The sequence below is a fragment of the Bombina bombina genome, chromosome 11, assembly GCF_027579735.1.
Source record: "Bombina bombina isolate aBomBom1 chromosome 11, aBomBom1.pri, whole genome shotgun sequence".
Lineage (NCBI taxonomy): Eukaryota > Metazoa > Chordata > Amphibia > Anura > Bombinatoridae > Bombina > Bombina bombina.
In genome coordinates, this window is record NC_069509.1 from 186,017,956 (window position 1) to 186,040,322 (window position 22,367).

Genomic DNA, 22,367 nt, shown 5'->3' on the forward strand with positions numbered 1-22,367 from the left:
CTGCACTGACCTCACTGACTGCACTGACTGCACTGACCTCACTGACTGCACTGACCTCACTGACTGCACTGACCTCACTGACTGCACTGACTGCACTGACCTCACTGACTGCACTGACCTCACTGACTGCACTGACTGCACTGACCTCACTGACTGCACTGACCTCACTGACTGCACTGACTGCACTGACCTCACTGACTGCACTGACTGCACTGACCTCACTGACTGCACTGACCTCACTGACTGCACTGACTGCACTGACCTCACTGACTGCACTGACCTCACTGACTGCACTGACTGCACTGACCTCACTGACTGCACTGACCTCACTGACTGCACTGACTGCACTGACTGCACTGACTGCACTGACCTCACTGACTGCACTGACCTCACTGACTGCACTGACTGCACTGACTGCACTGACCTCACTGACTGCACTGACCTCACTGACTGCACTGACTGCACTGACCTCACTGACTGCACTGACCTCACTGACTGCACTGACTGCACTGACCTCACTGACTGCACTGACCTCACTGACTGCACTGACTGCACTGACTGCACTGACCTCACTGACTGCACTGACCTCACTGACTGCACTGACCTCACTGACTGCACTGACTGCACTGACCTCACTGACTGCACTGACCTCACTGACTGCACTGACCTCACTGACTGCACTGACTGCACTGACCTCACTGACTGCACTGACCTCACTGACTGCACTGACTGCACTGACCTCACTGACTGCACTGACTGCACTGACCGCACTGACTGCACTGACCGCACTGACTGCCCTGACCTCACTGACTGCACTGACTGCACTGACCCCACTGACTGCACTGACTGCACTGACTGCCCTGACCTCACTGACTGCCCTGACTGCACTGACCTCACTGACTGCACTGACCCCACTGACTACACTGACTCCACTGACTGCACTGACCTCACTGACTGCCCTGACCTCACTGACTGCCCTGACTGCACTGACCTCACTGACTACACTGACCTCACTGACTGCACTGACCTCACTGACTGCACTGCTGAATTGTCTACTGAATTTTAAATAATGTGAAATAATAATTTCCAAATCCCTCTTTAGTTACAGTCAGTAATGTACCATTGAGACTATAATTGGCCTTCGGGTTTTTGGATCATATATACATCATTTTGATTTAGGAAGTATTTTTTAGATCCCCTTTATTTATTTTTAGTCCTTCAGTTTTTTAACATCACTGCTCATTTGATCCAGCCCTCCTGGGACATAAATTCTGTTACAAATTTTTGCATCATCAGCAAACAAGCAAACCTTCCCCTGAAGCCCACTTTAAATACCATGTACAAACACGTTAAACTAAACAGGCTCAATAACTGACCCTTGGGGAACATCACAAGTAGCTGACCCCTTAATTGAATGTTCTACATTAACTGAAAGCCTTTGCCTTCTAGCATTTTACCCATTTATCAATCTTGGCATCTACTCCAAGACAATACATTTTGTGAATAAGTTTGACTTGTGTGGGACAGTGTCAAATGCTTTGTTAACCCCTTAACGACCGAGGACGTGCAGGGTACGTCCTCAAAAAAAAGGCAGTTAATGCCTGAGGACGTACCCTGCACGTCCTCGGTGTGGAAAGCAGCTGGAAGCGATCCTGTTTGCTTCCAGCTGCTTTCCGGTTATTGCAGTGATGCCTCGATATGGAGGCATCCTGCAATAACCTTTTGAAGCCATCCGGTGCAGAGAGAGCCACTCTGTGGCCCTCTCTGCACCGGAGATCGGTGGCTTCCTTCGTTGGTGGGTGGGAGCATTACCGGGAGGCGGGTGGCGGCCATCGATGGCCCTGGAGATGTGGAGGGGGGCGGGATCGTGGGCGGGGATGCCCGGGGGCGCGCACGGACGCGCGCGCGTGCACGGGAGGGCGGGGGCGGGCGCGTGCACGGGGAGGGAGCGGGTGGGAACCGCTACACTACAGAAAAAGGTGCAATCAGTTTAAAATAACTGAAGAAAAAAAACAATCAATGAGGTGGTTGGGGTTTGTGGTGGTGGTGGGGGGGGTTTGGGGAAGCTACACTACAGAAAAAAAAAAACTTAAGAAAAAAAAGCACTTTTTTGTATAAGCTGGGTACTGGCAGACAGCTGCCAGTACCCAAGATGGCCCCAATAAGGCAGATAGGGAAGGTTACAAAGCTGTTTTGGGGGGGATCAGGGAGGTTGGAGGCTAAGGGGGGTCCTATACAGCAGAATAATTATTATTTTTTAAAAAAAAAAAACCTATACCCCCCAAAAAGCTTTTATTTTAGTACTGGCAGACTTTCTGCCAGTACTTAAGATGGCGGGGACAATTGTGGGGTGGGGGAGGGAAGGGAGCTGTTTGGGAGGGATCAGGGGGTCTGATGTGTCAGGTGGGAGGCTGATCTCTACACTAAAGCTAAAATTAACCCTGCAAGCTCCCTACAAACTTCCTAATTAACCCCTTCACTGCTAGCCATAATACACGTGTGATGCGCAGCAGCATTTTGCGGCCTTCTAATTACCAGAAAGCAACACCAAAGTCATATATATCTGCTATTTCTGAACAAAGGGGATCCCAGAGAAGCATTTACAACCATTTGTGCCATAATTGCACAAGCTGTTTGTAAATGATTTCAGTGAGAATCCTAAAATTGTGAAAAATTTAACGTTTTTTTTTTATTTGATCGCATTTGGCGGTGAAATGGTGGCATGAAATATACCAAAATGGGCCTAGATCATTACTTTGGGTTGTCTACTACACTACACTAAAGCTAAAATTAACCATACAAGCTCCCTACAAGCTCCCTAATTAACCCCTGCACTGCTGGGCATAATACACGTGTGGTGCGCAGCGGCATTTAGCGGCCTTCTAATTACCAAAAAGCAATGCCAAAGCCATATATGTCTGCTATTTCTGAACAAAGGGGATCCCAGAGAAGCATTTACAACCATTTGTGCCATAATTGCACAATCTGTTTGTAAATAATTTCAGTGAGAAACCGAAAGTTTGTGAAAAAATTTGTGAAAAAGTGAACGATATTTTGTATTTGATCGCATTTGGCGGTGAAATGGTGGCATGAAATATACCAAAATTGGCCTAGATTAATACTTTGGGATGTCTTCTAAAAAAAAATATATACATGTCAATAGATATTCAGGGATTCCTGAAAGATATTAGTGTTCCAATGTAACTAGCGCTAATTTTGAAAAAAAGTAGTTTGGAAATAGCAAAATGCTACTTGTATTTATGGCCCTATAGCTTTCAAAAAAAGCAAAGAACATGTAAATATTAGGTATTTCTAAACTCAGGACAAAATTTAGAAACTATTTAGCATGTTTTTTTTTTGGTGGTTGTAGATGTGTAACAGATTTTGGGGGTCAAAGTTAAAAAAAGTGTGTTTTTTTCCATTTTTTCCTCATATTTTATAATTTTTTTTATAGTAAATTATAAGATATGATGAAAATAATGGTATTTTTAGAAAGTTAATTTAATGGCGAGAAAAACGGTATATAATATGTGTGGGTACAGTAAATGAGTAAGAGGGAAATTACAGCTAAACACAAACACCGCAAAAATGTAAAAATAGCCTTGGTCCCAAACGGACAGAAAATGGAAAAGTGCTGTGGTCATTAAGGGGTTAAAGTCTAGATATGCAACATCTACGGCTACTCCCTGGTCTATTAATTTAGTTACATGGTCAAAGAAATCAATTAGATTAGTCGGACATGATCGTCCAGCAGTGAAACCATGCTATCCTTTGTCTTCTAAGTTGTTTGTCTGAAGTTAAGACACACGCCTTTGCTTTAAAAGAGCTTACATTAATTTCCCTGCAATTGAGATCACACTGATTGGCCTATAATTCGCAGAATCTTCCCTACTACCTTTTTTTTGAAGAGGAAATACATTGCCAATTTTCCAGTCTTTTGAAACAACTCCTGTTAACAGTAACTGATCAAATAAATCTTTTTATGGAGTAGCTATCACGGATCAGAGTTCTTTTAGAACCTGTGGATAAATATTATCTGGACCCACAGACTTATTTACTTTTATTTTTGATAAAGCTCTTGAAACCTCTTCCTCTGTAAAAAAAAAAAAAAAAGTACTATTCACATTATCATTTAAACTAACATCCGTTAAAGTGATGGTAAACAATCGGTTAGTTCCTATAGTGTTTTACTATAATCGTATTGTTTAAAGTACAACCGCCAAAAAGGAAAATATTAAAATTAACTCTATTACCTTTAAATATGTATATAAAGTACAGTCTGGACAATAATTTTTTTATAATTTTACTCCATCCACTGAGATATTTTTCCCTTCCAATAACTGACGTATATAGCAATACCAACCACGTCACCATCATTGCGCGCTCCAGATAATTAGGATACTAATGCGCATGCTCATAGTGATATATGAATGAAACTCCGATTCCATGGTTACATAAGTCACTCATTCTATTCCTCAGAGCCTGTACGCATGCGCACCTGTATAATTAACGCGCACGAAGACTGAAGAGGAGATCAGAAGTAAACTAAGATTGTGCAACTACACACATGCGCATTGATACCGCACATAGACTAAAGCGAGCCAGTTGGATAGTATTTTGATTGGATACTTGAAGAAAAAAAAAAGTATAGCGGTAATAGGTTGTATTACATGATTGACAGGCAGCAATATTATACTAATGGAAATTAATTATTGCAGGTAAGGTAGCGGGAAATAAAAGCGCTAATACATTTATTCGGATGATTCTGGTCAATTCATAAAAAGTGATTATAGTAAGTTTACCATCACTTTAATATAATCTCACTATCTTTACAATCTGTTGTGAAGGCTGAACAAAAGTAATCATTTAGACAGTCTGCTATTTGTTTATCTCCTTCCCCTACTCTCATTCATATCCTCATTTTTTAGTCTTACTATCCCTCCTCTAGGTTTTCTCTTGTTGCTGATATATCTAAAGAAGATCAGAACCTGTCCAATCTGTCATTTTAAAGTGGTGCATAGGTGCTATTTGATTTTCCCATCACACAGAAGCAGTAAAATCCTGGTGTGAAGGTCACTTTTTGTTTAAAACTTTGCTGTTAAAGGGACAGTATACTGTAAAATAGTTTTTCCCTTAATGTGTTTACAATTGTTTTTTTACCAACTGCAGAGTAAAAAATGTATGAAAATTAGCTTTTTAAGGTTTATTTCTGTATATTAAAGCTCTGATTTTGTGTTTTGAAGCCACAACCTAATAAAATGGGTTGAGCTTGTAGGTATAATCAGATCTCATTACTGTATCACATTGTGCACATATACCTGCTTCTTTATCGTATATCTGTCCTTAAAACAATCACTAATACTTTGAGAGAACAATGGAAAATCAACATTTTATTACCTTATCTCTGCTTTATCACACTGGGAGTGTAATTTCTTCTGCTGGCTGTGTTTACAAAGCTTATCTATAGCTGGTACACGCGGCCACAAACTTTCAGAATAGGTGGGGATACCACATGCTAAATTAACGATTTCAAATGCCAATATAAGGGTAAAGGAGCTACTTGTAAACAATTAAATACACTCCAGCAGGTAAAGTGGATCATTGGGAACAAATTAAAGGGGAGAACATTTTTGAGTAAACTGTCCCTTTAAATGAAGATTTACTTGATAAACGGATAGCCCCCTCCCCCCGATTGCACCTGTATTCAGAGGGGTAGATGTGAGTGTAGAATTTGCATAACCCAATAACTGAAAACCAGATTTACAGTGTTTTATTTTGTTATTTAAAAACTTAAATTCTCATACTAATAGTTTATTTTGCAATTGAATTCCCATATTTAATGTTTATAACACTTCCTGTTATGCCGTGTCTTTCCACTAGAGGGCAGTTGTGACATTTTTTTAAGTTTAAACTTTGTCAATAATTATACAGAGATATTACTTAATGTATTAGTTTCCTTTATCTTAATTAATACCAATTATTATTGCTTACAATTAAATTTAAAAAAAATTATATACACACAGGCTATCACATATTTGAAACAAGTATATTTCATACATAGTTTATCTTTTATGCACTAAATACTTACTTTTTATATTAAATAATTAATGCTTATGAATATAAGAAATTGCTAATTATTCTAATTCAATTTTTAGCTGGATTTTGCCTAATTGCTTTTATTAGGGCTACTTCCCTTTTCTTTGAGCAGGTTAATTGCATGTGTCACCTATTCACATCACTACACACTTTTAAAGGGATCAATAACAGACCCCTTAGTCTGTGATGTAATCGCTAAACCCTCAAAATCACCGTTTTGTTTTTAAACATGGGCATTTGTTTTTGGATTCAGAAATTAGAAGATTGTAAGACCCAGGTAATGATTTTGAGCTTTAGGGATATTAACGGCAATAACAGCTGAAGTTCAGAAATTGTTATCTACTGAAAGAAGTGCAAAATAGTCTCAACCCTTTATTTTGTATGCAGATATAAACTATACATATATAAACATGTACTGTAATGACCTGTTAAAGACATTTTTGAAGACTTTTAAAGGACATTGTACATTAGATTTTTCTTTGCATAAATGTTTTGCAGATGATCTATTTATATAGCCCATCTGGGTGGGTTTTTGTAAAAATGTGTGGTTTTGCTATTCAGACTCCTAACCAAGCCCCAAAGTATCAGATGCATACTGATGTATACAAACTTCAGACTGCTTCTGTTTGTATAATGGGTCTTTTCATATGCAGTTTAAGGGGGAGCTTCTGCTCTCAGCCACTTTCAGTGGGTGTCCCAGGCTTATCTCATTAACAGTGTTAAATTGGGAGTTTCTAAGTAGTTTTTCAAATGTTTTATACTGGATTGTTATATCAGTATCTGTGCATATTCTTCTTTATAGTAGTGTCTATTACATGCAGTTATATGAAAATGAGTGTATACTGTCCCTTTAAAGGGACAGACTAGACCCAATACATAATTTTGATTACTTATTATTACATACAAGGGACAAGCATCTTGCACCGGGTCCCGCATCTATAAGCTTGTAAGAAGTACATGAAACTTTTAAATATTCATTGTTTGTTAGCAGCTGAAAAATGTCCGCCAAGCTCCGCCCACTTATTGAGTGTTTATTTTTTCACAATCAACTCTTAAATAAGTTTTCCTTCTCTCACACGCTGATTTGTGCGTGTGCAATCTGAAATAGCTAACTGAAACACATTAAACGTGCACTGCTGAACTGTCATACAAGAAAACAGGACAAGAAGACGGCTGTGGTCGGAGCTTGGTGGCTATTTTTGGCTGATAACAAACAATGATTATTTAAGAGTTTCATGTAGATCTTACAAGCTTATTTATGTGGAACCTGTTGCAAGATAACAATAACAATCAGTAATAAAGAATAAGTATTGGGTCTAGACTGTCCCTTTAACACTGAATTACATTTCGTTTTAAAAAGAATAGCAGCCCTTGCATGGAAATCCTCCCAATACCGCACAAGTGGAGTGATAGCGTATCACAGGTGCTGCTGCACCGTTAATAATACCATCATTATTGCCTTTTATTCTGAATTTTTAAGACAAACTGAGTTTTCTAACTTTTGAAATTGGGAACTAAACAAGCGGACTGTAATCACGCAGTTTCATATTGGGGAGACGTCCCTCTCATTCTCTTTTATACCCTTCTACTGTTTGCAAACTTATGTGATTATTTGAGTCAGACCGTATGCTGTATTTATTAACTGGAAGCTTTTTAGGTCTGTTTTTGGCACAAGCTGCAATTTTAATTATTATGGATCCATTTGAAATGTTTAAGTATATCCGAACATGGGGTCCATCCGATAAAAATCGTCGCCCGCAAAAGCCGGCGACGCCAAGAATTGCGCGGGTTTGGTATCACATATACGGCGTAACCTAGAAGTTACGCGCGTATATTTCTGCCGTCGCCCGTAGTTTTTTGGGCTATAGGCAGGTATACCAAACAAGCGCAGTTTGGTATCCAATATGCAGCGTAAGGACTTACGTGGCGAAAATGGAGAAAACTTACTCCATTTTCACCTCGCCACAAAAAGCAGCCGTAAGAAGCCTTACGCTTACTATTGGAGCCCCGTAACTCCCTAAACTGGCTGCTAAAATTAACCTAACACCTAACGCATGCGCAATGTCTATCTCCCTGTCAACCACGATCTTCTAAAATAAACCTAACACCTAACGCATGCGCAATGTCTATCTCCCTGTCAACCGCGATCTTCTAAAATAAACCTAACACCTAACGCATGCGCAATGTCTATCTACCTGTCAACCGCGATCCCCCCCCCGAAATCCCTAATAAAGTTATTAACCCCTAAACCGCCGCTCCCGGACCCCGCCGCCATCTACATAAACTAACCCCCTACTGTGAGCCCCTAAAACCGCCGCCATCTACCTTATCTATCCCCTAATTAGAACCCCTTACACCGCTGTCATCTACCTTATCTATCCCCTAATCTGACCCCTTACACCGCCGCCACCTATATAAAATTTTTTAACCCCTAATCTAATCCCCCTATACCGCCGCCAGCTATATTAATATTATTAACCCCTAATGTAAGCCCCTTACACCGCCGCCATCTCTATTAAAATGATTAACCCCTAATTTAATCTACCTACCCCGCCGCCAGCTATATTATCTATATTAACCCTAAGTATATTATAGTTAATATAGGTATTACATTATATATATTAACTATATTAACCCTAATTATATTAGGGTTAATATAGTTAATATAGTTACTATAGTATTTATATTAACTATATTAACTCTATCTAACCCTAACACCCCTAACTAAATTTATATTAAATTAATCTAATTCATGTATAAACTAAAATATTCCTATTTAAATCTAAATACTTACCTATAAAATAAACCCTAAGATAGCTACAATATAATTAATAATTACATTGTAGCTATGTTAGGGTTAATATTTATTTTACAGGTAAATTGTTAATTATTTTAACTAGGTATAATAGCTATTAAATAGTTATTAACTATTTAATATCTACCTAGTTAAAATAATTACCCAATTACCTGTAAAATAAATCCTAACCTAAGTTACAAATACACCTACACTATCAATAAATTAAATAAACTACAAACATCTATCTAAAAATACAATTAAATTAACTAAACTAAATTACAAAAAAAAAAAAACACTAAATTACAAAAAATAAAAAAAAGATTACAAGATTTTTAAGCTAATTACACCTATTTTAAGCCCCCTAATAAAATAATAAACCCCCAAAATAAAAAAAAATTCCCTGCCCTATTCTAAATTAAACAAATTTCAAAGCTCTTTACCTTACCAGCCCTTAAAAGGGCCTTTTGTGGGGCATGCCCCAAAGAATTCAGCTCTTTTGCATACAAATACAATACCCCCCCCCCATTACAACCCACCACCCACATACCCCTATTCTAAAACCACCCAAACCCCCCTTAAAAAAGCCTAACACTACCCCCCTGAAGATCTCCCTACCTTGTCTTCACCACACCGGGCCGAACTCCTCATCTGATCCCGGCGATGTCTTCCTCCAAGCGGCAAAGAAGAATTCTTCCTCCGAGGATGTCTTCCTCCAAGCGGCAAAGAAGAATTCTTCCTCCGGCGACGTCTTCCTCCAAGCGGCAGCAAAGTCTTCATTCTTCCGGCGGCATCTTCAATCTTCTTTCTTCGCTCCGCCGCCGCGGAGCATCCATCCCGGACGACTACTGAACGACGAATGAGGTACCTTTAAATGACGTCATCCAAGATGGCGTCCGCCGAATTCCGATTGGCTGATAGGATTCTATCAGCCAATCGGAATTAAGTTAGAAAAATCTGATTGGCTGATTGAATCAGCCAATCAGATTCAAGTTCAATCCGATTGGCTGATCCAATCAGCCAATCAGATTGAGCTCGCATTCTATTGGCGGATCGGAATTCTTCTTTGCCGCTTGGAGGAAGACATCGCCGGAGGAAGAATTCTTCTTTGCCGCTTGGAGGAAGACATCGCCCGGATCGGATCAGGAGTTCGGCCCGGTGTGGTGAAGACAAGGTAGGGAGATCTTCAGGGGGGTAGTGTTAGGCTTTTTTAAGGGGGGTTTGGGTGGTTTTAGAATAGGGGTATGTGGGTGGTGGGTTGTAATGGGGGGGGGGGGGGGTATTGTATTTGTATGCAAAAGAGCTGAATTCTTTGGGGCATGCCCCACAAAAGGCCCTTTTAAGGGCTGGTAAGGTAAAGAGCTTTGAAATTTGTTTAATTTAGAATAGGGCAGGGAATTTTTTTTATTTTGGGGGTTTATTATTTTATTAGGGGGCTTAGAATAGGTGTAATTAGCTTAAAAATCTTGTAATCTTTTTTTTATTTTTTGTAATTTAGTGTTTGTTTTTTTTTGTAATTTAGTTTAGTTAATTTAATTGTATTTTTAGATAGATGTTTGTAGTTTATTTAATTTATTGATAGTGTAGGTGTATTTGTAACTTAGGTTAGGATTTATTTTACAGGTAATTGGGTAATTATTTTAACTAGGTAGATATTAAATAGTTAATAACTATTTAATAGCTATTATACCTAGTTAAAATAATTAACAATTTACCTGTAACTTCCGGTGGGCGGGCGGAGTGAACGGTCGCAGGGAAGAGGAGCTCCGTGCTCATAGCTCCCAAATTCCCTTATTGACGACCGTAAACTACCATAATACCGCTGATCCTTGACAGGTATACTTCAAGACCTGTCCGGACTTGTCACAGGTAGGAGCCAGCACCAACGGCTCCCCTACCGGAACAATTTTTTAAAAGCCACAGCAGCCGTAGCTACCGAAGACGGCGCTACAGGGGAAAAAAGAGCACACATCGGAACCCCGTCAGACGCAACCCCGCACAGCTGGGGTTAACTTGGGCTTAACCGGAGAACACAAGAGACAAAGCACGGCACGTCGGAGGAGGAGGGCCGGGAGGCAAGAGAGAGAAGATCCGCCATTTTGCTATTTTCAGGTGAAAGGGAGCAGAAGCAGGGGGGCTGAAGTCAACACACACCAGAGACTGTTAAATATTGTTAATCCTGATCACGCTGTCCTACACACTAATAGCGTTAAAGCTCTCACTACAGCTGGCGACAAGCAGACAGTGTGCAAGGCCCCGGTCATCCACGTGGCTACCCAGTCGCCATAGCACTCTTTTTCTCTCCCCTCTCTGGTTCTTCCTCTGCGGACTAGGCTGGTTTATATAAGCCTACACAGACATACTACACGCTGAAGGGGATGCTGTGTGACCCTTGCTTTGAGAGGGTACAGTACATCACCGACACGTTAGCACAGCAAATTTGCTATGAACGCAGACCCTGCAGAGAAGCTTCCTGGACAAATTTTACTTGAATCACAATCAGTTATGACGCAGTAACAAATTAGTACACCATACCCCACATACTGCAAAGGGATGAACACTATATGATTGCTGTTCGGATCAGTTGCTTAAGACCTGGCTAACGGACACCACCCCCTGGGCTTTACAATCTTAGCTCTCTCCCCTACACACAACTACTGGAGGTAGGAGTGGAGTGTCAGATAGGTGCATGCAGAAGTACTATTCAAGTTTCATTAAAGCCACCGGCACCATGTCCAATAGGCAAAAAAACCAGGAAAGAAAATCCAAAGCCACAGTGGAAGTACACGCTGCAGAGAACATGGTAGCGGACACAGCTGAGGAAACCTTGACAGACACTCACCCTATTGTCTCACAAATTTCAACACTCTTTTTGCCCAAGATAGAGCAATTGCAGACAGGGGTAGACTCATTGTCATCAGATTTTAAGTCCTTCTCCTCCAGACTTCAGCATATCGAACAAAGAGTGGGAGATGGAGAGGTCCTGCAAAGAGAAAGTACTACCAAGATCGCTGCACTTGAGGCTCAAAATAAAATATTGCTTGACAAAGTTGATGATCTTGAGAATCGCTCAAGGCGCAACAACCTGCGAATTGTTGGATTACCAGAGACTGTGCCGAACACGGACTTAATCGAATTTGCTGAACGCACTCTGCCAGCTTTGCTTCATTTGAAGCCGGATGATATACCATGTGTTGTTGAGAGAGCCCACAGGGTAGGCAACATAAACCAAGATCAGAAAAATACTAGAGGGCCCCGCCAAGTAATGATCCGATACCTTAACTTCAAAGATAAGATCCTGATACTAAGAGCATATCGCCAGAACTCTCCCCTGATCTTTGAGGGGACAAAAATATTAATCTTCCAAGATTACTCTGCAGAAATTTCCAGAAGAAGAAGAGAGTTCTCGCCCTACTGCAAGTCATTTGCAGAATCAGGACGCCCCTTTTCCCTGCTGTTCCCAGCGAGACTTAAACTTCAGACCCAACAGGGAGTCAAGTTCTTTGAAGACCCCAGACACCTGCAGAAATTTCTTAGACAGGAGCAAGAACTAGTAGCCAAAGATACTTGAACAGAGATGAACTAAACTCTGCAATGGTACAGGACTTGAGACACTTTATACAAAGCAGAGGAGAAATGAAAGACCCATAAGGGGTTACTTACTAAATTCCAATTCTCAATACATAGGGGTTTTTTTGCCTCAAAAGCTAATAGATGTGACTGAAGTTATGGTGGAGAGCAGATATTGAAAAATGTCTCAGTTTAGTTCTTATAATATTCTGTTGGGAATAGATTAGGGAAGAGAGAAATCCCCCCCCCTTTATTTATTTGCAGTGCTATCCTGTGGTAACCAAGTAGTTGGATTCATCTCAAGCTTAGAGATTTTGTTTGTTTCTTACTTGTTTTATCCTTAATTGTTACTACTAAGCTAATCCTGTTCTAGGAATTGGGAGCCTGAGGGGGGGAGGGGGATTTAGACTACAGCCGTTTAGTTAATTAGTAAACTATTTTTTTCAACAAGAGACCAAACTAAGGGTGAGGTGTACTGCTCATACTAGGAAATCAGACCAGAATAACTGGTCCAATGTTGTGGAAAAACTGGTTTGATTTGTTGACAATTGTGATGTATGTTTTGTATTGTTTTCTATGTTTTTCACTAAATTTTTCTTTGTCTTGCCAGCGGGATGCTCACCTCTCTCTCCGGGGTCCAATGAGGGGACAGATTAGCCTTAGTCGACAGCACATGATCATACAACAGATGGATTGTTCAAGGTATTTCAATGCCACTGCTACACAAAACCCTATGACACCATACACACCGGCACATAAAGCACACAGGAAATTAGATCACGCTGAGTAGTCCACTAACCATTATGAGCTGGAATGTGGGAGGCATCACTTCCCCACAAAAGCGTAGGTCCATATTACGTTACCTACACTCTAGACGAGCTGACATTGCCATTCTAGAGGAGACACACCTATCACAGCTAGAACACCAGAAACTGAAACAAGCTTGGGTAGGAGAGGTAATCTTTACACCATACGAACAACGGAGAGCTAGAGTGGTGGCGATTCTGTTCAGAAAGAACCTACAATACACTATCACCAAAACACAGACCGATCAGGAAGGCAGATTTGTCATGATTCAATTAGAAATCGGGGGACTATCCTTCGCGCTGGTAGGTGTATATGGACCACAAACTCAAAAACAAATGTTCTGGAGGACACTACACTCAGAGATAATAAGATTCACTAACTCACCCCTCCTTATCGGAGGGGACTTCAATATTGCCCCACAGGTCCCTGCAGATAGATTTTCTAACCCTGACAGAAACACACCAAGGCCCCAGTGAGCTTATAATTCCAAAAAAGAAACACTGATAATACGCACGCTAGCGAAGTCTTTAAGCCTGCAGGATGTGTGGAGAGCCAAGTACCCAGAAAATAGGGAATACACATGCATGTCTGTAGCAAAGGATACCTTGTCGAGACTAGACTATTTTCTGGTCTCTTCAATGTTGTGTCCTAGAATAGAAGAAGCCGTAATAGATCCCATAACGATTTCTGACCATGCACCCATAGAGGTAAAAATTCATACAGGAGCCTCCAATCACAAATCTAACAAATGGGTCTTTCCAACATACCTGTACAGAGACCCAAATTTCTATAGACATATTCTGGTTGAATGGCATACATACTCAGACCTTAATAAAGAACACACAGATGATCCCCTTCTTTTCTGGGAAACGGCCAAGGCTGTCCTGAGAGGGGCCATATCCGCTTACGCCACGTCCCTTAAAAAACAACATAAATTAAAAACAGACCACCTCTTAGTATGCCTTTTAAACGCAAGAAACAAATATCTTAGGAATCCTAACAACACAAATAGGCAGAAATATAAGGAAGCCAAAACACTTAGGGACAACTACATATTCCAACAAACTAACAAAGCCCATGCTAGACTTCAAGCTAAGTACTACAGGTTTGGGAACAGAACTGGGAAGCTACTAGCTAGAGTGACCAAATTGACTAGGACAAGGACTTCTGTCTTAGCGATAAAGCAGGGAGAAACCCTATTAAATAAAGAAACTGATATTCAAGACGCCTTCACTGACTTCTATAAGAGACTTTACTCGACACACCATGTGCTCGACGCGGATAGAGAGAGATTCTGGACTTCGATCCAGCTACCAAAAATAGAGCAGAACCAACTTAATGAGCTCAATTCCCCCATCTCCAAAGAGGAAATAACAGCCACAATTAAACATCTAAAGCTAGAGAAATCCCCGGGCCCTGATGGACTTCCGGCGGAGTTCTACAAAATAATGGGATCAGACATAGATGGGGCCTTGGAGAAACTGTTTAATGGCTTATTAGATGACTCGGTGGTACCCTCGGCTAGATTTGCAGAAGCTAACATTAGCATCATACCAAAGGAGGGACGGGACCCACTCCTGACACAGTCTTACCGCCCTATATCCCTACTTAACCAGGACTATAAAATCCTAACAAAAATTCTGGCGAATAGACTGGCAGGGATCCTACCGTCGCTTATTCATAGCGACCAGACTGGTTTTGTCAAAGGAAGATCATCTGTCCTTAACATCAGAAGAGTCCAGACAGTTATTCAATATTATTGGCAGCTGTCCCAAGATAGTAAGAAGAGAGATAGTCATAGAGAAGCAGCCTTATTACTAATCGACGCTGAAAAGGCCTTTGACAAGGTCCTGTGGGAACACCTCTTCCATACTTTGGAGAGGATGGGAATAGAAGGCTCATTCGTTACCGCGGTATCCAACTTATATAGGGCCCCGCAGGCATCTATCCTTGTGAACGGGACTGCCACATCACCTTTCCTATTACACAGAGGCACGAGACAGGGTTGCCCCCTGTCTCCGCTCCTCTTTGACATTGCTATTGAGCCGTTAGCGTGGAGAATCAGACAACAACTAGAGGGAATGCAGATAGGTGATACTGTCTCACATGTCTCGCTTTTTGCAGATGACATGGTGCTATTTGTTCAGGATCCCAGCAAAAATATACCCAAATTAATGGAGTTAATAGAAGAGTTTAGTAAGATCTCTGGATATGCGATTAACACTGACAAAACAGAGTTAATATGGCTTCTATCAAAGAGTGACAGGCAAATCCCTAATTATGACTTTAAGGTAGTGGAAGGGAATTTTAGGTACCTGGGAGTAACTCTCAATGTTGATCCGCGGAAGTGGTACTCGATAAACTATGGTCCCCTGCTGGGACAGCTGAAGAACTTGCTCAAAACTTGGTCCCCGCTCCCTCTATCCCTATCAGGCAGAGTAAGTCTTATAAAAATGGTCTACTTCCCAAAAATACTCTACTTCTTCCAGACACTACCATTCATACTTAAAAAAACTGACATGCAGAACGTAGTGAGGACGGTCCTTCAATTTATATGGTCTAATAAGAAACACAGGATTAGCTATTCTAAACTCACAGCACCACGTGAGATGGGTGGCCTGGCGTTACCTAACTTTGAACTTTATAACTGGGCAGCTCAGTGTAAATTTACTATAGATTGGTTGACGGGGCAGGAAAAATTCACAAACACTAAATTGGAAAACACACTGATAAAACCTTGGACACTAGCAATGATACCCCATATGACCCACTCACAGGCGACTAAATACCTCAATGACATTGACCTACTGAACGAACCGGCGAGAGCTTGGAGACTAGCCTGTAAACATCTGGGAGGAGACCATAGGTTAATAGCTTATTTACCATGGGGGGGTAACCCTGAATTCCCTGCGGGAATCACATCTGAAGCCTTTCTTCACTGGAAAGAGCTAGGCCTACGCACAGTGGGCCAAACGACAAAGCCAGAGGGAACTCACATGCAAACTTTTGATGAGCTGCGACGGGAGTTCGGACTGCCTAGGACACACCACTATGCTTACCTGCAGGCTAGGCACTACTATTCCACACTATTGAGAGAGAATAGAGGTGGTGCACAGTCACAGATAGTACAAAGTGTAAAGTTAGTAGAGCAAGGCATCACATCAATATCACCACTATATAAGAGGCTAAATAATACTACGAGCACCTCATGCCTAAGTAGACTCGCTGAGCTCTGGAGCTCCCTGTTAGGGGAGGAGGTGACCGGCAAAGAGATCGAGGAAAGCATACATAAGGTTAAGCGAGCCACTCTCTCGTCAGAAATCAGGGAGTCACATTTCAAACTCATACATGACAGCTATATAACACCCAGGAAATTCCAGAAATGGAAAGCAGAAAGAGATAATAAATGCCCAAAGTGTGGGAGGGAAGACGCAGACATTAGGCACATGTTATGGAACTGTCCCAAGCTTGTTAGATTTTGGAAGATGACATCTTACTGGGCAAACCTAAGCCTGCACACTCACACTAAAGAACTGACACTCAGAGCCATTACATTGTTAGACTTCGAGGGAATCCCGAGAAACTCTAAACTATTTCTGTCCAACATAGTCTTAATAGCCAGGCGACTGATATTTCAGAATTGGCTCAAACGTAACCCACCTACTGTGACACAGTTGAAGCAAACACTGCTAAGTCAAATGCTCATTGAACAATCAGACGGATTGGGAGACATCACTAATAGAGTGAGGTCTTTTGTTACAAAATGGGAACCATTTATTCTCTCGCTCCCAATCCCGATGCGAAAAATGGTTATGGCACCTTTTCGTAACACAGAGTACATATTAGAAGCTAACCTGAGAGGCGAGTGGCAGTTTGACTAATCATGAAACTGGGGCCTAGGGGAGATGAGGTGAAGCAACCTGAGCTGGCAAATGTTAGTTTAAGTTAATAAAAATGATTCTGTTTATAAGAAAAATGTGCCTTATAGGAGGACTGACCAAATATTCACAAATTATGACTATACCAACAACAAGATTTTACTCTCCATGTTAGCCAATGACCTATCTTCTGTTGAAGGTAAGAATCAGAACAGACGAATCTCATAATGTCCTAGTCAAGTTAAATTCTGTAACATTTTTATTTATGTTGAATTACTATTGTCTTGGTCTTTCTGTACTTGGCACACAAAAAATAAAGATATTTAAAAAAAAAAACAATTTACCTGTAAAATAAATATTAACCCTAACATAGCTACAATGTAATTATTAATTATATTGTAGCTATCTTAGGGTTTATTTTATAGGTAAGTATTTAGATTTAAATAGGAATATTTTAGTTTATAAATGAATTAGATTAATTTAATATAAATTTAGTTAGGGGTGTTAGGGTTAGATAGAGTTAATATAGTTAATATAAATACTATAGTAACTATATTAACTATATTAACCCTAATATAATTAGGGTTAATATAGTTAATATATATAATGTAATACCTATATTAACTATAATATACTTAGGGTTAATATAGATAATATAGCTGGCGGCGGGGTAGGTAGATTAAATTAGGGGTTAATCATTTTAATAGAGATGGCGGCGGTGTAAGGGGCTTACATTAGGGGTTAATAATTTTAATATAGATGGCGGCGGTGTTAGGGGCTCACTTTAGGGGGTTATAGATATAATATAGCTGGCGGCGGGGTACGGGAGCGACGGTTTAGGGGTTAATAACTTTATTAGGTTGCGGCGGGGTACGGGAGCGGCGGTTTAGGGGTTAATAGCTTTTTTATTGTTAGGATAGTGAGGGGGGATAGCGGATAGAGGGTTAGACGTGTCGGGCTATGTTAGGGAGGCGTGTTAGACGTGTCGGGCTATGTTTAGGAGGCGTGTTAGACAGTGCGGGTGATTTAGACTTTAGTCAGGTTTTGTAGGCGCCGGCAGTTTCTAACGTGGCGCAAGTCACTGGCGACTCCAAAAATCTGTACTTACGCAGATTTCTGGACATCGCTGGTTTGTGAGACTTGCGCCACTTTAGCAAGTGACGGCGCCGCATATTGGATGGCTCGAGTTGCGAGCTGAAACTGCGGGCGACGTGGGTTCCCTCGCTTGCGCCGCAAACTGCCATCTATATCGGATCGCGCCCCATGTTTTTAATAAGGAAGATTTATTTTTTCTGAAGATTTAGGAATTTTTGGCATAAAACATTTTTAAGTTTGAATATTTACACAGTGTTAGTTTTTTCACTGATTTAGATTGCACTACTTTAGTTTAATTGGAAACATATATTTGTATCACTACAGTATGTTTGCATTATTATTTTATTAAACAAACAATTAATAAGTCTGGTGCTTAAAGCCGTAGGATATATAGATAGATCTCAAAATTAATATACGTAATATCCCTATGCACAAAAAAACTAATTTCCTCTTAAAAATAAATTTCAACAATGAATTAATGCATAAACTGACAAATTTTATTCCTAGTTTATAATATGATATTAAAAATCACTTAAAATTCAATCGATCCAACCACATTCACACTTGCATACACACTACACTATACAATTCAATAATAGCACATGTGATAGTAGAATAACAGTATAAATTAAAAGTAGCCAATTTCATAAAAAGTCTCCAATTTAATGGCACATATGTAGAGACGTTAAAAGTGTCCCATGCTTGATTTTCCAGTGCAATATATCTCTGTCCTGCCATTTGGAATTACTTACAAGATTGTCTCCAAACAAAGATCCAGAACAAGGTCGGATTATCAGACTCTGCGTACTTGCTGTACTAAGAGCAGAGGACGTTCGGGAGAAACTCACCAAATACTTGCGCAAGTAAACAGTCACTTGTGAAATCCGGATACCAGGTGACGTCACCGACGGAGTGTGATAGCCGCAGACAGGGGAGACAGAGGAGAAGCCGGAGTGTCGAGTCAGGTAACGAAACTGACACGGAGACACGGTTAAGAGGTAAGAAAGCCTCACTATTTTACCCACTGACTGGGAGTCTGCTGACGGCGCTCATGAGAACTTAATATAAGGTGAGAAAGCTGCCTTGTGATACTTGAACTGTTTACCTAATCAGGGGCTATTACCGACAGCCGCTTGAGACTATTTGACACGGAGCTCTTGTATAAGGAGAGAGAGCCTTTTCAAAGTGCATTGAAAACCGCTGAAGAGGTGAGGTGCTAATATTCACAGTTAGAAATATATCCATTTTATAAGGAGCCCTTTTTACAGCACTATTCAGCAGGCCATTATTGGGAATTCCCTAAGCTATAGACTCTTAAACAAAGAGATATATTGCACTGGAAAATCAAGCATGGGACACTTTTAACGTCTCTACATATGTGCCATTAAATTGGAGACTTTTTATGAAATTGGCTACTTTTAATTTATACTGTTATTCTACTATCACATGTGCTATTATTGAATTGTATAGTGTAGTGTGTATGCAAGTGTGAATGTGGTTGGATCGATTGAATTTTAAGTGATTTTTAATATCATATTATAAACTAGGAATAAAATTTGTCAGTTTATGCATTAATTCATTCATTATTTTTAAGAGGAAATTTGTTTTTTTGTGCATAGGGATATTACGTATATTAATTTTGAGATCTATCTATATATCCTATGGCTTTAAGCGCCAGACTTATTAATTGTTTGTTTGATTTGTCATTTGAACTACCTAGGGAGGAGGTAGTTATTCCAGTCAGGCATAGTAGGAGAGGTTTAGCGCTTGACCCTATTTTTTGTTTACAATTATTATTTTATTAGCCATCACAGAAGGCTACATTTATTATTATTTCTTGTTTGGATTTTGTACTCTTTGCTATATTAGCGCCTCACTTTTCTATACTAATTTATCATCTAGATAAAAATGTTGCTCACTCCCATGGAGTTATTTATGAGTCAGCACTGATTGGGCACTCTGCTGATACTTAGATATAAGGTAATCACAGTGGTAAAGAGTGTATTAATATAACCGTGTTGGTTATGTAAAGCTGGAGAATGGGTAATAAAGGGGTTATCTATCTTTTTAAACAATGAAAATTCTGGTGTAGACTGTCCCTTTAAATCTGTTCCTGGCGTGCTCTGTGCTTTTTTTTTTTTTTTCAAAGAAACTTTATTGGAGTGTAATTATACATATGTAATAAAATCATTCGACATACAAAGAATATGCAAATAAGAGTCTCTTCACAAAAAATTAAAAAGTAAGTCATACACTTCGATTTGATATATACTCACGCTCTCAAACATGTATTGAGTGCACAAGTTTACAGGCTTAAACTTTTGAACAATTTTGAGATAATTATAAAATAATATAATGGTTAGAGCGAATGATCGAAAGGGTAAAGCGTGAACTAATGAATTGGTAGGTAGGGGGTAGATAGAAGTGAGACAGAGATAGCGGGAGGAGGAGAGAAAAAAAGAAAGAAAAAAAAGGGGGGAAGAGGCTATAGGGTGTTATGTACTCAACAGAGGTCAAATGTCCTATAATAATTTTTTCTTTATATTGTGCCATGCCAAATTGCCAACATGTGCTCATATTTATCTAACATGTGATTTTTAAGATAATGATATCTTTCCAAAAGTAATATATCCTCCACCTGAAGGTGCCACTCCCCCAATGTGTGTGTGTGTGTGGGGGGGGGGGTCGCGTTTTCCACTTCTTTGGAATTAGTTTCTTGGCCCCAGTAAGCATGATTAACAACAGGGTGAGATGCGCCTGGCTTTGTGTTTTTTCCCAGAAAAAGTAAAATCTCAGGAGTGTTTGGGATTGGCAGGCTGAGGATTTCTGATATCTTTTTTACAACCTCCGACCAAAAGGGTGTCAAGATAGGGCAAGATCACCATATATGCAAAAGAGAGCCGCGTTCTCCGCAACCCCTCCAGCACATAGGGCTAACAGTCGGAAAAATCTTATGAAGTCTTACTGGTGTCAAATACCATCTGCTCACAAGTTTGATATGCGTTTCTTGTATAGTAGATGAGACCGATGATTTTTTAATCAGTTTAAACGCCCTCAGCCACACCTCCAGACTGAAATCTGTCCCCAGGTCCTCTGTCCACTGTATTGTGTATGTTGGAAGTGTGTCAGTCCCCTGTAAGATCACAATCTTATATAAGAGGGAGATCAAATGTCTTGGCAAGACCTCCCCCGCGCACAGTCTCTCAAAAGGGGTAAGTGATCTGCCTAATTCTTGTTTGTGTTTGTGATTAGAGATAAAATGTATCAGCTGGTTGTAGTGCAGCCAAGGAGAGAAAATCTTGGGTTGGAAAACCCCAAGTGATTCTTGAGGCTTGACCTTCCCATTGTCCACCACTCCGAGGACCGAGCCCTCTTTTATTTTGTAAGGTATGATTCTATGGAACCCCACTTTATGATATGGGATCTCAGGGTTTTCTAAGATTGGCGTTAAGGGAGAGGGGTATGTAGAGATGTGAGTAGAGGTCGCTACAGTTGAGTCCCAAATATTACAAGTTTCCTCTAATAAGTGATATCTGTGGATTATTTTGGGGTGCTGTGTGGGGGAGAGCCATGCAAGAGTACCCACGTTGCTTATTTTAAGGATCTGTCTGTCCAAGTCTACACATGCTTTATGTTTAGTGTTTTGAGCCCATTCTACAATCCTCTGCAAACCTATTGCCTTTTTATAAAGAGAAATGTCCGGTAAACCTAGCCCCCCTCTGTCTCTTGGTAAGTACATAGTACATTTTTGAATTCTAGGTTTGGTGTTAGCCCATATATATTGCTCTATAAGTTTATGCAACTGAATGATGTACCCCCTAGGTAGTGTTATGGGTAGGGTCTGGAAAAGGTATAAAATTCGGGGCAAGATTCATCTTGATAACCCCTACTCTGCCTAGCCATGATATGTATTTATTTTTCCAGGAGGAGAGGCCGGCAGCTATATCGCTTTTAAGAGGGGCGTAATTATACTTAAAAAGATCTGAAGGGTCAGGTGTTAGAAAGATGCCCAGGTATTTTAATTTATTAGTGGCTAGGGTAATCTTGTACTTTTGTTGCAAGCTCTGCACTGCTCTTGGACAAGTGTTAATGTTTAAAAGTTCAGATTTACTCAGGTTGAGGGAATA